The sequence below is a fragment of the Rhea pennata genome, chromosome 3 (assembly GCF_028389875.1).
Source record: "Rhea pennata isolate bPtePen1 chromosome 3, bPtePen1.pri, whole genome shotgun sequence".
Taxonomy (NCBI): Eukaryota; Metazoa; Chordata; class Aves; order Rheiformes; family Rheidae; genus Rhea; species Rhea pennata.
In genome coordinates this window covers 126,508,110-126,515,044 of record NC_084665.1, presented here as the reverse complement: position 1 = coordinate 126,515,044, position 6,935 = coordinate 126,508,110, and positions in this window count along the sequence as shown.

Below are 6,935 nucleotides of genomic sequence, written 5' to 3'. Positions count from 1 at the left end.
TTACAGTGTGGGATCAGTATTGCCTTCCTTTTCAGGTGATGGGTGTGAGACTTGGGTGTAAGCTCTTGTCTGAAACTTTCGGTTCTCTTCAGCTTATGTGCATTTTTCTCATACAATTTATTATGGGCTGTGGGTGGTAGAAAGTAGGTTCATGCTTCGGGGCGGCATAAAAAGGAAAAAGTTTTAACACAGTCTGTGCAGGCTTTGCAGGGCTCTGCTCTGAAAGCTTGGTCCTTCAATAGCAGTCAGCTCTGCTGGGAGCTGTTGTTTTGCCAAAGGGCATGTGAGGGATAAACAAATCGGTTAACTGAGATTTTATGCTTGTGTTAAACTCTCTAAAGGAAGAAAGGCAGATTCCCTCAAAGAGAGTGATTAGCGCTTAAAGGAAAACCTTGTAAGAGGTCCATCAGTAGAGCTGGGGTTCTCTGTTACCTCTTGCTTTGTAGTGGTGTATTTGGCATTGCCGTGCAAAGTGGTGGTGGTGCGGAGACAAGCAGTTCTCAGGAAACTGAGGTTGTGAACCACTGGTGAGATTCCTCCTGCCTGGTGTGTGAATACCCTGTGAACTGCTGGGCCATCTGTCTCCCTGTGGCATCACTGATGGTCTCCATCTTCCAGAGGAGTGATGGAAAATTTGTGTGACTTTTGGCTTTTCAAGAGATGGAGACTCTGGGTCTCAGTCTTGCCCTGTAACTTGTGAACACAGTGAAGAGTGCTGTGGGTTTTGGTTTGAAAAGATGGATGTTCACTCCGTATTTGTGCAAAATGACTCAAAGTCCAGGCTGAAGCAAAATGAGTCTCTTTTAAAATATTTTTTTGCTATTAAAAATTAAGCTCAGGCAAGGCAGCCCAATTTGGTTTAAACTTAGTCATTTTTCTCCCTCTTCTCCAAAAAGCATCTGATCAAGAATCTAAATTTCTTTTTATTTAATATTTCTTCTTAAGATCAATAGTTTTTTGGCGGTTTTAGGGTGAGAGTGTTTCAGTTGAACTAGGGTGAGAGGACATCATTCATTTTGCAGTTTAAAGCTTCATGTATGGAGGCTCTAGAGTGTTTAAAAGGCATAAAACCATCTGTTGGAATCAAACTGCAATAGACGTCACACATGAAAACAATCCCTTTAAGGAGCTTGTACTGTACTAAAAGGCTGCTCAGGACAGCTGTGATGGGTTCCTTTAACCCAGATTATCTGCAGATAAAAAGTGGCTTTGGATTCAATGTCTATAAATACCTGATGGGAAGGAAGTGGTGACAGGACAAGAGGCAATGGGCACAAACTGGAATGCAGGAAATCTTGTTTAAATTTTTTTGGGGGAGAGGGGAAGGTGCGGGAGGTGACGTGGAGGAACTCAGATGCTGGTACAGGTTGTGTAGAGAGACTGTGGAGTCTCCATCCTTGGAGATGCTCAGAACCTGCTTGGACATGGTCCTGATCAACCTTCTCTATCTAGTTGACCCTGCTTTGAGCAGGGGGATTGGATCAGACAATCTTTAGAGACTGCTTCCACCCTCAGTGATCCTGCTATTCCTGGACTGATCCTGGATTGAATTCTAGCCTGGCTTTCCAAGCCTTAATCCCCAAATCTCACTTTACAGGACAGATCAGCAGCTAGATGAGGTTTCACCCCTTTCTAACCTGTTCACCAACTTGGAACAGACTTCAGAGTAGAGAACTTCAAGGGGATTACATTCCTGTAAGTTTCACAAGAACAACTAGCCTGGTTGAGATGTTGAAAACCTGTTAACCCACAGGGATGAGGTATGCGCAAGCTCACCTTTTACTGAAAAATGAGTTCCTCTGGCTGGTGATGATAGTGCAGCATCCAAATTGTATACAAAATACAAATCTTGTACACGCTGCAGCATGAACAGGTGCTGAGGGAGCTGAAAGCCAGGAGGCCGTGGCTGTAGGTATTTCTTACTGAAATGTTTTTTAGTGCTGTTCTAGGGCTATTACCATGCTGCAGTTTCCCCCAAGCAATGACAGAAGAGAATGAGGAGAAGCTACCACTGGACCCTGAATGTGGCTCAGAGAGATGTGTGTCTAGAGCTGGACCGTGCTCGGTTGTTCGTGGTTCCTTCTGTTGTGTAAATGTCAGGGCAAGCCTGTGGCATTTGTCTTTCAGAGCCAGAAATTATGATCCTTTGATGTTGCAAGAGTGTTGCTGGCAATTTCGGATCACTTTATGTGATGCTACAGGTCACACTACTGGAGGGTTTGCTCTTAGAGCTCAATATCTGCTTCCTCAGTATCTTAGAAAGTACTGGCAGAAAGCTTGGCCACTACATAAAAAGAAGAGGAAAACCCCCTGTTTCTCATACAATACTTTTTTTTTTTTTTTTTTTTGGATAATATCTGGTTGCTAATCTAGTGAGTAAACCTTCCACTTGGGATAAAAATCAAGAGAGAAGATCCAAAGTTGCTGTTGGCTTCCTGTGGGGAATTTACCAGGTCAGTGAAATACCTTCAGTGTTTGCTTCTGCTGTTTTGGGGCAAAAGCTGTTTTTGTGCTTGTTAACACAAACTTAATTGAAGCTCTGTCTTCCCCCCCCCCCCCTTTTTTTTTTCTTTTTTTTATGGACTGTTGCTTACTTTTTAGCTGACCTTAGTTATCTTAGGTCACAGCTGCATAGGTAAGCTCCTCTGCTGTAAATGCTCAAGGTTTAACGTTGCTTTGCAGTGTGCAGACAGCTGGGAGGGACACAATGTGAGGGACATCATAAGAACTAAATGCCCATTAAGTTGACTAATTGTCTTATTATGGTAAACTGCATTTCATTTTAGTCCAAAAAATACTGAGCATGGTTAACAAAATTAGGTTTGCGTCTTATAGCAGCTGTTATGTGCAAGGGCCACTTGACTCACAGCTGTGTGTTATTGCCAATAGCATTATCCCCCTTGAACTATAAGATGAAAAATTGAAAGCACTTTACATAGTGTTAGTGCTACAGATCCCCCTGAACTGATATGTAATTTGGAGTACTTAATCTGAGTAGCTAAAAGCTGATTTATTTGCCTCAATGTAAAACAGAAGCTAGTAGATCCTGATTTAAAGGGTAGGCATATTTGCAACCACTGATCTTACAGCTCACCAGAGGAATGTCTTCTGTCCAACAAGACTCCAGGAGTTTTCAGTACCTACTTTTCCAAGCATTCAAGCATGCTTCGCAAAGCTGTGATATTTTTTTCTCCTTTCTCATAAGAAATGATCTCAATGGTTTAAGCTTGACGTGTGTCGGATATAAATCTTCACACAAGGAAAACATATTGGAGGAGGAAAGCCTTCTGTGAGGAGGTGGATAATCAAAGGCTTCCCAGAAGATGCTCCTCACGGAGATGCAGATCCAGGGTTTGCGCCATGCCAGATGTGAGACAAGCTGGGCTAGACACAGTGCAGTAGGTAACTACCTAATCTATGGTAATAGCTTCTGTGTGGAAGGCTGTAGGTTGTAATCAGGAAAGGCTCTTAGCCTTTTTGCAAGTGCCTTTTCTGAAGGGGCATGAGATACAGGATACAGAAACTTTGTTTCCTGATGTTCTGTGCTAAAATGGAAAATTAGTTTGTCGCAATGCACCAGCAAAGAAGTTAGAACATTTATAAAGGATATTTTGTGTTTTAAACCATTTTCTTTAGGTTTGTAATTCCTTGGGGGTGTGAAATATAAGCTTTCTTGCCAAAAATCATTGCTTTCTGGAAGGAATGGCAATTGTTTCAGAGACGGTTCTTGGAGCAGAGAACTGCTTGCCTTTTGGGTGCTGTTTCCTCCACCTCTTCAGCTGCCATTTTTAGTGCTCCCTTGGATATATAAGCCCGCAGGGCTGTATTCTACATAGCTATGGAGTCTTGAAATGAAGAATGCTCTGACAAATGGCACAGATGGGCTGTAGGAATGGTTTGCATTACTGAAATGCTAATATACTAGACTGAGATCTACTCTTGATTTTTTTCTCAAGACTTGATACTGTTACAAAGTGAAGAAGACGCCCCATGTTTGATACTTAATCAGTTGTTGCAGGGAGAAAACAGCAGTTTGGATGATAGCAGGGTAAGCATAGGATTCTGGTCCTTGCAGTTCCGTTGGACTAGATGATCTCCAGAAGTCCCTACCAACCTCAACCATTCTCTGATTCTGTGGAGGGAAAACATAGCTGTGCCTTGTGCGAAAAGATTTTTCTTCCACAGATCCTTATGGGACACTTATGCAACAACAAATTTATAAGGTATCTTGGCTGTGTTATCAACAGTTTGCAAAGCTGTAATTTCACAATGGGGAAGGCTTCGATAATGCCAAATTAAAATGCTGTTGTTCTCCTCCACCCTTTCTGCCTCCTTGCTTGTGCTGGCCCAGCTGTTTGCGATGTTAAGCGGCACACTGGATTGGAAAAACTGGTAAGGATAAATAACCCAGCCGAAAGGGGAAAGTCCCACAGTCTGAGTGAGCATCTGCAAGGATGAGCACTGTGATAATGCTTTTGATAATTAAGTCATGGAGAGGTTTTGTAAGGTATCAACCCATGTGGATTAATGAGCTGTTATCTAAGGCTCTGATGCTGCAACAGCATCCCCACATAGATGGAATTTGTGGTTGGATTTTAATGCACCTGAGTGAGATTTGGGAAACCAAAGTCTAGGTCTTGCCACAGACAGACTGATGCTTTGACCTTGGCTGAGTTGCTGTGTAGCTTTCCTTCTGCATCAGTCTTGGCCAAAAGGAAAGTGTGCTTGCCGGCTGAGTCCAAATTAAATTCCCTATTCTCATGTGCCTCAGTGTGTGGTGTTTGGGACAAAGACTCCTCAAGTGCTGTATGGCTTTTTGCGAAAAGTGCCTCTAGGCTTAACCAGAGACGGAGCACGCAGAGGAGCCCAGGTACAGCTAAAAAGGAACAAGAGAGAGGAAACCTCAGATCTTGCCAGCTGCTGTCATGTAGCATGTGCACTGCTCTCAACAAGACTAAATATAGCTGGTCTGCAGGAATACCATACTCGGTGGACACAAGCCTTGTGCAGACGAGCAAACCAAAGGGATATGATGTCTTTACAGCTAGAGCTGTGCTGTGGCTCCAGGAGGTGTCCTGAAAGGTGAGGAAGAACTCTTCTGGCTCAGCTGTCTAAGTGCAGCCGGCTGCAAGGAAGGTGGTTGCTGTTTTGGAGTCATTTAGAGGAGGAAAATAATAATAATAATAAATTTATTTAACTATGAAGGAACCAGATCACTTAGGCTGGCTTCATACAGTGCTCTCCAAATCAGAAACATCCTTAAATCTACAACTCTCCTGCCATTACAGGATGGCACCTTCTGTGGGAGAGATGAAGAAAGAGCAATACGCTGTAAGCATTATATTATCACCCTTCCTGTGTTAAAATCAACCTTTACTGTTTTCCTTAGCTCCACAGACTTCTTTCTGACAAGGCTGCCTCAAGATCCAGCCCAGATCTGACCTTCCCTTCCCATAATCTGGGCCTTGAGAGGCAGAGCATCTTGCTGGGACATGTCCCAATCCCCTCCCCTTGGTGCTCTTAATTCCCATTTCCAATATTCCTTCATTAGCATATTTCTTGACTTCAGACTGGCTTTTCCTGTTTGCAGTCTCTCAGATGTTGATATATAAAAAATCAAGAAGCTTTAAATCCAGATATGATGAAAATTATCAAAAATACAAGTTTCTTAATAGTTTACAGCCCTCCCTCTCTCCCTGAGACACCCTCTTTGGGAACTTTATCATGCATAGAGGCTCCATAAGCAGGTCACATATGACTTAAAAGTGTAATTTTTTGGTTAATGCATATGAAAGGTAGCCAGGACTACTGTGAGCTACAAAGCTATATTGACCACCCAGTAAAAAGCTCAAGGAGTCTTTGCTGGCCTGGCAGGCATTGGTTGGGTGGAAGGGTCAGACTCTGCTTTTCCTTAGACTGGACCATCCATGCTGCTGAGTTGCTATCTCCTGGCTTTTTTTTTCTTCATGATTTTATGCCTCTCCATGTCAGTGCTTTTCCACTTAGACTGTCTCAACAATCCCACCTCCGTCCTCAGTTTTATCTTTCTTATCTTGCAGGGCCCTGTGCTTTTCTCACAATTTGGCAAGTTCCTCAGCAGCCTGAGGCAGGGTTATCCAGCTGGGCCATATCAGGGTTGGTCTTGGATCACAGCTGAACTCTTAAGATGAGGGCAGTCCAGCTTGCTGCAAGCTCCTTACAGCTTGTGCTCCGATCAGTTTAACACTCCAGATGATTGTCTCAATGCTAGAGGTGAACATGTCCTTAGGTACTAAACCACTCCTGCTCTGCTTCTTTGTCATTTTGAGGGATCTGGCATCATGGCATGATACTGGTCTAGAAGAGCTGTGCTTTGAGTCAGGTTAGCAGATATGGTAAAACCACTAATGAGCAGTTTCAGATGCCCCGTGTACCATCCTTCACAAGCAGAAAGAGCGCTTTCCCTCAACTGCATGTGCGTGTTAGGGTCCAGGAGCCAGCAGGACCTTTACCTCTGCGCTGGGGCAGGTGAGATGTGTTGTATTCTCCCCATAGTGTTGGATCCATAGTGCCCTTCCTGAGAGCAGCTATGAAGCTATGCTAGACGCTCTGTTCTTCCTTTGCTTTTCCTTCATTTAGTGGCAGGCTCCTGAGCCTGGAAAAGTGATTGCTGGTGTGAGGGTGGAATGGAAGTCTATGAAATATTGTCATGAAGAAGGTAAGAAACAGCTATCAGCTCTGCCTCATACTACAAGAATTAAAGAGCACTACATGAAATTATCAGGTGCCTATTGAAACAAAAGGAGGTGCTTTGTCACAAGACATGCAGTTCAGCTGGGGAACTCATAGCCACAGGACACTGTAGATGCCAACACGATAGGGGTTCAAAAGCAGATCTTGAAGTCCCCAAGTAGCATGGTATCAGAATGCCAGGGAAGCACAGCTGTAAGTTCTCC